The sequence below is a fragment of the Parasteatoda tepidariorum genome, chromosome 5, assembly GCF_982258835.1.
Source record: "Parasteatoda tepidariorum strain Cologne lab strain chromosome 5, Ptep-v5.0, whole genome shotgun sequence".
In the NCBI taxonomy this organism is placed as follows: Eukaryota; Metazoa; Arthropoda; class Arachnida; order Araneae; family Theridiidae; genus Parasteatoda; species Parasteatoda tepidariorum.
In genome coordinates, this window is record NC_141759.1 from 79,195,434 (window position 1) to 79,203,225 (window position 7,792).

Here is a 7,792-nt window from a genome sequence, read left to right on the forward strand (position 1 = left end):
GATTTGAATTTTTGATGTTCACTGGTTGACTCTACAGAAACTATAGTTTTTATCAGTTGCATTTAGTTTTTTTTTCTTCGGTTTATTAAGAGAGAATTTAAATTATTAATTATACTTGCAAATTTTAACTCTAATCAGATATAAATATTTAAATTTACTGTAATTTTTGCATGGTATACAGTTATAAAATTTATTTAAGTGCTTGCGTATAGTTCAAAATTTGAACTACTATTATTCTATTTAAATTGAAAATTACTATTTTATGTAAAAGGCAACATAGCGAAAAGTTTTGCTAAAGATTTCATAATCATTTAAGCTTTGTGATAAAATTCACATTAAAAAAAATTTAGTTATAACTATGGAAACGGCACCAGGTTCTAAAAATATCATTTCCTAGAGCCCTTGGCGAATTATATCTGGCCAGCTCTATAGAAAACTCATTGCAAACTGCCACCATCTACCATTAATTTTTTTAAAAAAATTTCTACTTAACAAATTTTGAAAAGCACTGTCCAAATAAACTATGTCCAGATTATTTTTCAATTCAATTTAACACAATGCATTATAAGCAAACTATTATTAGTGATATAGGTGTCAAAATAACTTATGTATAATACACATTTGTTGAACCTGGATTATTCCAAATTGTGCACAAAAGTGTGACATTTTTGTCTTATCTTATACCCACTTTTGGGTAGTTCAATTTTTCTTGAAACCATTTTCTAATCTATGGTCCTTTTACTTTTAAAGTATAAAATTTTAGTCCACTTGTGGTCCCACGTTCTAAGCAACTTATTGCAATTTACATTTGCAGTGTTAAGACGCTATTGGAAAGTTGATTGTTTTTTTTAACGAGTGTTGGAATGAAATTGGAAGAAAAAAAAAGGTGTTTCTATGCAATTATAATGTATGTTTTGTTTTCTCTAACTTTTAACAGATTAAAAATTCTTATCAAAAAAGTAACATTTTGATAATTATTATCATCATTATTTGATTAAATTGCTTATCATTTACGCTTCAAATTGCTTATATATCTGCAATGCCCATAAAAGTACAGTATTAATTTTTTTTAATTTAGCCCCTTCAGGATCAACACGATCACATGATTTTTTTTCCATGTCCCTGAGTATCTTAGATGAAAGGAGCCTTTCCGAATCCTGTGGCCTTAGATCACACAGTTGTGTTCTCAATTTAGTACTACTTTTGTGTTACAACCCATATTTGCGTGTATGTGGATACTTTAGTTTGTATATTCTCAGAACATGTGGGCCTAAAAAAATGCTTCTTTCTCCTTTTACCTGTTTTGAGAGGTTAAATTGGATGTGTTTAAGGAAAAGGTTAGTTTTTGATAATAAAAACAATATAAATAGTTACTCACAGTAAGAGAAACCTTAATTTAATAATAAAATTTTTTTTTGTGACATTAAAGTGGTGATTTTGGCAATCTTACTGATGTGATGTATACTAAATTTCAATATTATTGTCTTAATTATTCAATTAAAATGCATAATGTAATACCTTGGGAAAATGATATAATTAATTATAAAAAATAACTAAAATAAATTAATTATTGAAACACAACATGTTTAGAAATTACTTTAATACTACTCTTTTAGAAATCATTCTTTTTATTTTGTATTTTATGGCTTCTGCTATTAAAAGGTTTTGACAGGGTGCATAGTGTTTGTAAAACGTACTTAAAGGTGCTTTTTTGGGGATTTCGTTTTTAAAAGCTTTTAAAGGTGCTTTTTCAGCTGGCGTTTTTAAAAAGTGCTTTTTTCCGAATAATTTTTTTCCCTTCGGTGATATCTGGTGGATCCCATGCGATGCGTTTCACGAAAAATGGGGAGTTTGCTACGTAATCATTCATGTCGTACCCACGTTATGCGCATGCGCGCACACTTAAAACCGAAACCCGAGTGCTCCAATTCGGATAGAGAATATCAGATCCTTATGAAATGTTTTTCTTTTTAATTTATTTTAATTTTGTTCTTGTTTATTTTATTTTACTTCTAAAACTTTTTTTGACGTAGGGGGTAAGGGTACTTTTGTTCTGAGTTCAGGGTCAAGTTGAATTCACTCGGTGATGTAGGAAAGTACTGATTGTTTCGATTGACGCCCGTTTCTTTTTGGGTTTTTTTTAACGCAAAAACTGTTTATAAAAAGCTTTTGTTTTTCAATAATATCATTGATTGAGTATGAATTTTTTGAGTTCTTGAAAATTTTTGTAAAGTGCTTGAAAAGTTTTTAAAAAGTGCTTATTTTTGATTCAAAGATATGGCTACGCACCCTGTTTGAATTTTGTCTAGTGTGAACATTAATGAACTAAATTTGATTTTCTAGAAGGGATAAGTATGCTTATTTTAAAATATTACTGTAGCCAACCACAATCACTGTTTAAAATTACTATTTCATTTTAATTATTTCAACATTACTGATGTAAAAACTAAAGGGAGGGAAAGGAAGTTTAATTTATAAAATATAATTTATCTTTTTTCTTTCTTTTGTAATAATTGGGAGAGAAAAAAATCCTTACTATTATTGTATAATATTTTCAATAGCATTTGTAAAACTTTATTTTTTCTCAAACTGAAAAATAGTGTTATTTCTATTTCTGTCCATCCCAAGTTAGTACTAATTATCAGTAAATAAAAATATTTTAATGTCGGATAATTTTTAATTCTAAAAACTATTTTTTTTTAACCATTTAATTTCTAAAATAATTATTTTTAAATTAGCTGTTATGAAAAGAGCCCAGACTTTTTTTTGTAATTATTACAATTAGCACCATGTTATAAAGCTTCGATAGTGATCTCAAATGAGCCTAGACATATAAAATTTCCTGACTTATTAAAATATAAAATTTCCTTATTTAATACATAAAATTTCCTTACTTTAAAAAAAAAATTTTTTTTTCAACCATGTTCACCTTTGTGCATTTTAAGTGTTGGTAGCTATGCAATTTACTGTAACAAGTATGATTTAGTTTTATCAAAGAAAATATGTTATGTCAAATCAAAAGAATCCTCTTGATGTTAAATACTCTTCATGTTGATTTTATTATTATAACTTGTAATGTTTTGCATATCTGAGTGTTTTCTTTTAAAAAATATTTTATAATTATGTTGTAATATGTAATTATTATCTTTATGTTGATATTATTATAACATTTAATTTTTTTCATGTAAGAGTGTTTTCTTTTTAATCAGTATTTTATAATTATGGATATCAAAAATTTGAAGTCATGTGTGCTTGTGATTATAACGGTCAAAAATAATATTTATCTGCTATAGATTGTGTCAAAGAATTGCAATTTCGTGAAAAGCACTATTTTGAAGGTAAAACTTGTATTAGTTGTGTAAGCAAGTGCCTGCAATCTCACCTGTTATAAATGTGGTGCTTTTTAGTTCTCTTAAATGAAATGTCTTGTGTGCTAGACTTTAAATATTATCAGGGATATATATATAAATATTGTAAAAGGTATTTGTTTTATTTTAAATTTAAGTTGAAATTTTATTTTTGCTTTTTCGAACTAACTATAATTATATATTTCATATCCAAAGTTAGAACATAATTTCAAAAAGCATTTTTTTAATTAAAAAATTACTAAGAATATTAATAATATATATCTGTAAATACATTCAATTGCTAAGGGAAAGAAATCAAATAACTTTATTTATATTTAAATTCATTATTGCTTTTGCAGTGTAAGCATAAAAGTTAATTTTTTTTCTAATACTGTATTCTACCATCTCTTATTTTTAATATAATTTCAAAAGATATGTTTTGGTTTCTATAGAATGATTTTTATTTAGTCTGAAATAGTCATTCTAATCATATTGATATAATTATCTTAAATATTTAGATATTATTAAAGAAAACAGCATATTCTGAATTATGATTTGGTCAAACAATGCTTTTTTAAATTATAAATTCTGATTTTTTTGATGAATTAGTGCTAAATTTCATTTGCAATTTAATTGCAAATTATAAATATGATTTTTTAAAAAATAACTACTATCGCTATTTCAAATTATTTTATATTTTTTACTTCAATACATAAGTCAGATTTTATTTTCAATCATAAAAAAATATCTGTTTACAGAAAGCAAGCATTCTATTTTAATCATTAAAAATTATATTTTAGTACTTTAAAAAAAGTTTATTCAAATTATGTTTTTTAACTTTAAAGCATATTTCAAATATAATTTACAACCATAAAAATTTTTTAACTTAACAAAAGCAAGCAATTTTATAAAAATTAAAAATTATATTTTATTAGTCACGAAAAATCAAATTTTATTCATTTTTTTATTTATAGTTCTTGTTTTATATTGTACTGATCTTTTAGATCATTATTAAACGAGATTCACAACTGGAAACGTTTTCATAATTGGTATTAAAGCAAGTTTTTATTCTAATATTTCTCATTTTAATTGACACTTTTTTATATGTTTTATTTTTAAATGGAAGTATCTTTAGGAAGTGTGTCATACAAAACTAGCCTTAGATGTATCTTCCAGTGTATCACTTGGGCTAGTTTTATGTGATACATTCTAAATCAAGTGTGTGGCTTTTATTTTATTTTAACTGCAATAAAATAATTGTAGCTCTTTAGTATTGTCATGAAACTGGAAATAAGTTGTACTTGCTATGCAACGAGGAATTGTTCTGAGCTTATCTTGTGGATTTCAAGCAATAGGTATGCAACTACATTTCATTGCATCTTTTGAGAAGTGTTAGTAAATTTATTAGCATATCAGATGATTATGTAGTCCCTTGTGGTCCTGTAAGCTGTTTGTTAAATTTTAATAATTTACATTTTTCTTGCATTCAGATTATTGGTTCTTTTAAATTTATCTGGGTGCTAATTATTATAAGTAGTATGAACCATATTAGTAGAACTTAAGTGCTTAACAAAGTGGGGATGAACTAAGTATGTTTTTTATGGTTGGAACCTCATGTGTAATTTAATTACAGATTCATTTTATAATTTGTGAGCAGAACAGAATCAATATCAAAAATTCTTTCTAGCTAAAAGAAATGTTATATATTTTTTTTTAATGTTAAGTTGTACAAAAATTTCATTCATATTTTCTCGATTTATATATAGGATAATCGCTGTAATAATCGCTTTTAATATAATTTTTTAGAATCTTTGTTAGAAATGAAGCTGAATAATACATTAAGGAACGCAAGTTAATATTTAAGCAAGGGAAAACTAAATTCGTTATTAAAACCTGTGAAATCACTAACGATTAAGGTGGATTGTAAAATGTCAAAACCAGTTTGGTTGTGTGATCAAACTTAGAGGTGTTTCTAATAATCGTTGTTTCTTTCTTCCAATCAAACAGGTTTTGATATTTTTAGTCCTACATTTTTCAATTGTGATTTCTTAAATTTTGATAGTGTTGTTTTTTCTTGCTTAATATTAGTTTCCCATCCCTAACATGGATACGTTCCAATTTCATTTTTGATTCTGGAGACTTAAAATATATATTAAGAGCAATCATTACAAAATACCCTGTATATTGAAGTGGAAAAAAAGATTTGCTTTAGAAATGAGAAAAACAAGCTTTTTATACTTCAGCCTTTTTTCTAGCTTTGATTTCATTGACGGTTAATTTCTTTATGTCAGTTAATTTTTTTTTTAATTATAGCTTTTATTTTTATTACAAAGTGCAAATAATCTAATTATAAATGTTATTTGTAAAAAGTTTAAGACACTTGTAAAAGTACTGCACTACTAAATTTCATATTTTTGTTGATTATTTTGTTTATTTTTCTGCCTCCTGCTTTTTTTTTAATCGTGCATTTCGAAAAAAAGTAGGGAGAGGAACTTAGGTCAATTTTTTTTTTGCCTCCTTAGTTCCCGTGCAATAACTGTGATGTGTAGAGTGACATAGATCTGGAATTATTTGGTTGTACATTAAAGTCAGAAATAAATATGATTTAGTTCATTTAAATCGCCTTTTTTTGTTTGGTATTCTTCATATATATTAAGATTTGAAGGAAGGTTATGCATTTCATCATGTATGTTCATTGATTCCATGTTTCATTTGATTTGTGTAAAATATGTTTGGTATGAAAGGAGTGTGTATATGTGTAGTTATTGTGAAGTTCATAGGTGTTAAAATAAACAAATCTTACTGAAAACCATTTCTTCTTATTTATGAATTCTTGCCTTTAACACAACACGAACTTAAAAATAAATTAAGTAATTGCTGTGCTGTGATGCTGCTTCAAATCTTTTTTACGTCAGCCATCAAGGCATTTAAAAAGTTTTTTTTTTTTTAGCATTAAAAGTAGACTTTTTTTCTTTTAAGGAAAAAAGTTGTCATGTCTGTTTCGTCGCAAATTCTCTTTTACCTTCATTACTAATTAAGAAAGTAAAAATTAGTTTAGGCAAACATAGAGTAAGGTATGAGGTTTCAATTTTTGATTAAAAAAAATACAAATAAATTTTATGAAAAGAACTTCTCCATTGCTTAATCTTAAGTTACCTTCTCTTAATTTATTTTCAATTTGATATTTTAAAAATTTCTTTTACGTATTTAGACTTCACGGCTTTGCTTACGCCAGGTTTGTCTGAACTTTTTCTAAACTTTAAACTAGTTATGGAGGTGAAAGAAAATTTGTGACAAAAAGCTTCTCCCATGTTATGGCGTCCTTTTTTTTTTAAAAAAAACGTGCATTGTATGCTTGCTGCTTTGAAAAGTAAAACATGATATTTTTGTTTAATTATAATTACTAGCAACGAGCCGTGGTGGTTCAGGAGATAGAGCTCTCGCCTCCTAATAAGGTGTTCCTGGTTCAAATCCCAGCAATGGCTTTTCGATACGTATTCCGCACCCGGTTCACACCGACCACAGCACATGTAAAATATTCTCAGTGATAGACGGATCATGGGCTAGAGTTCCCTTGCAGTGAGACTAACCTCTCTATGAAATGCGGATTAGTTCTATCAAAAAGTCCTCCATGAAGGCAAATTTCTACCAGTACTTGATCCAGGAGTTCTTTTGTCTTCTGGATTGGGTTCAAAATTACAAGGCTACGGAATGGAACATTGGAAGTCGTAAACCCAAAATTTTGTCGTCTATTCAACGACGGTTATAAAATTTCACTTTAACCCCTTCAAGACCATGATCACATATGAACTCAATCAACTGATTCTTCCCTATAGTATCATATGAGACTAATCTTTCTGACTCCAGGAGTCCGTGAACGCAAATATGAGTTCTCAATTTGTATGTATGTGTACTCTTAAGTACATGCACTCTTGAGATTTGGGACTTCTATTTTTTTTTTTCTGGCCTGTCCTGAAGGAGTTAAACATTTCTTAAAATTTTAAACTGCTTTCGAAACTCAAAATTGCTTACTGTGACAGAGTGTACTATAGCCATACAGCGTTTTGTAATTGTTGTTTTATTCGTTGTATTTTATGTTTATCAAGAATAAAGTAAAAGAAATTAAGCATATTAGAAAAAAAAAATTCTTCAGGGGGAGATAGGGATGAAAACATCAAAACCAGTTGGGCTGTCTTACGAAACCTGGAGGCGTTTCTAATAATATTTCAGTTCTGCAAACCTAATTTGTTTTTATATTTTCAGTCTTCCTATCTTAGTTGTAATTCGCTTGATTTTAATAGCATTTTTGTTCCCCCCCCCACTTAAATTGTAGTTTGATATGCCTAATGTATATTTTTTTTTACCTCATTTCTAAAATGGTTCTAATTATATATATTTAAGGTAATCATTACGGAGCACATAATGTAGTGTTTTGCCATATTATG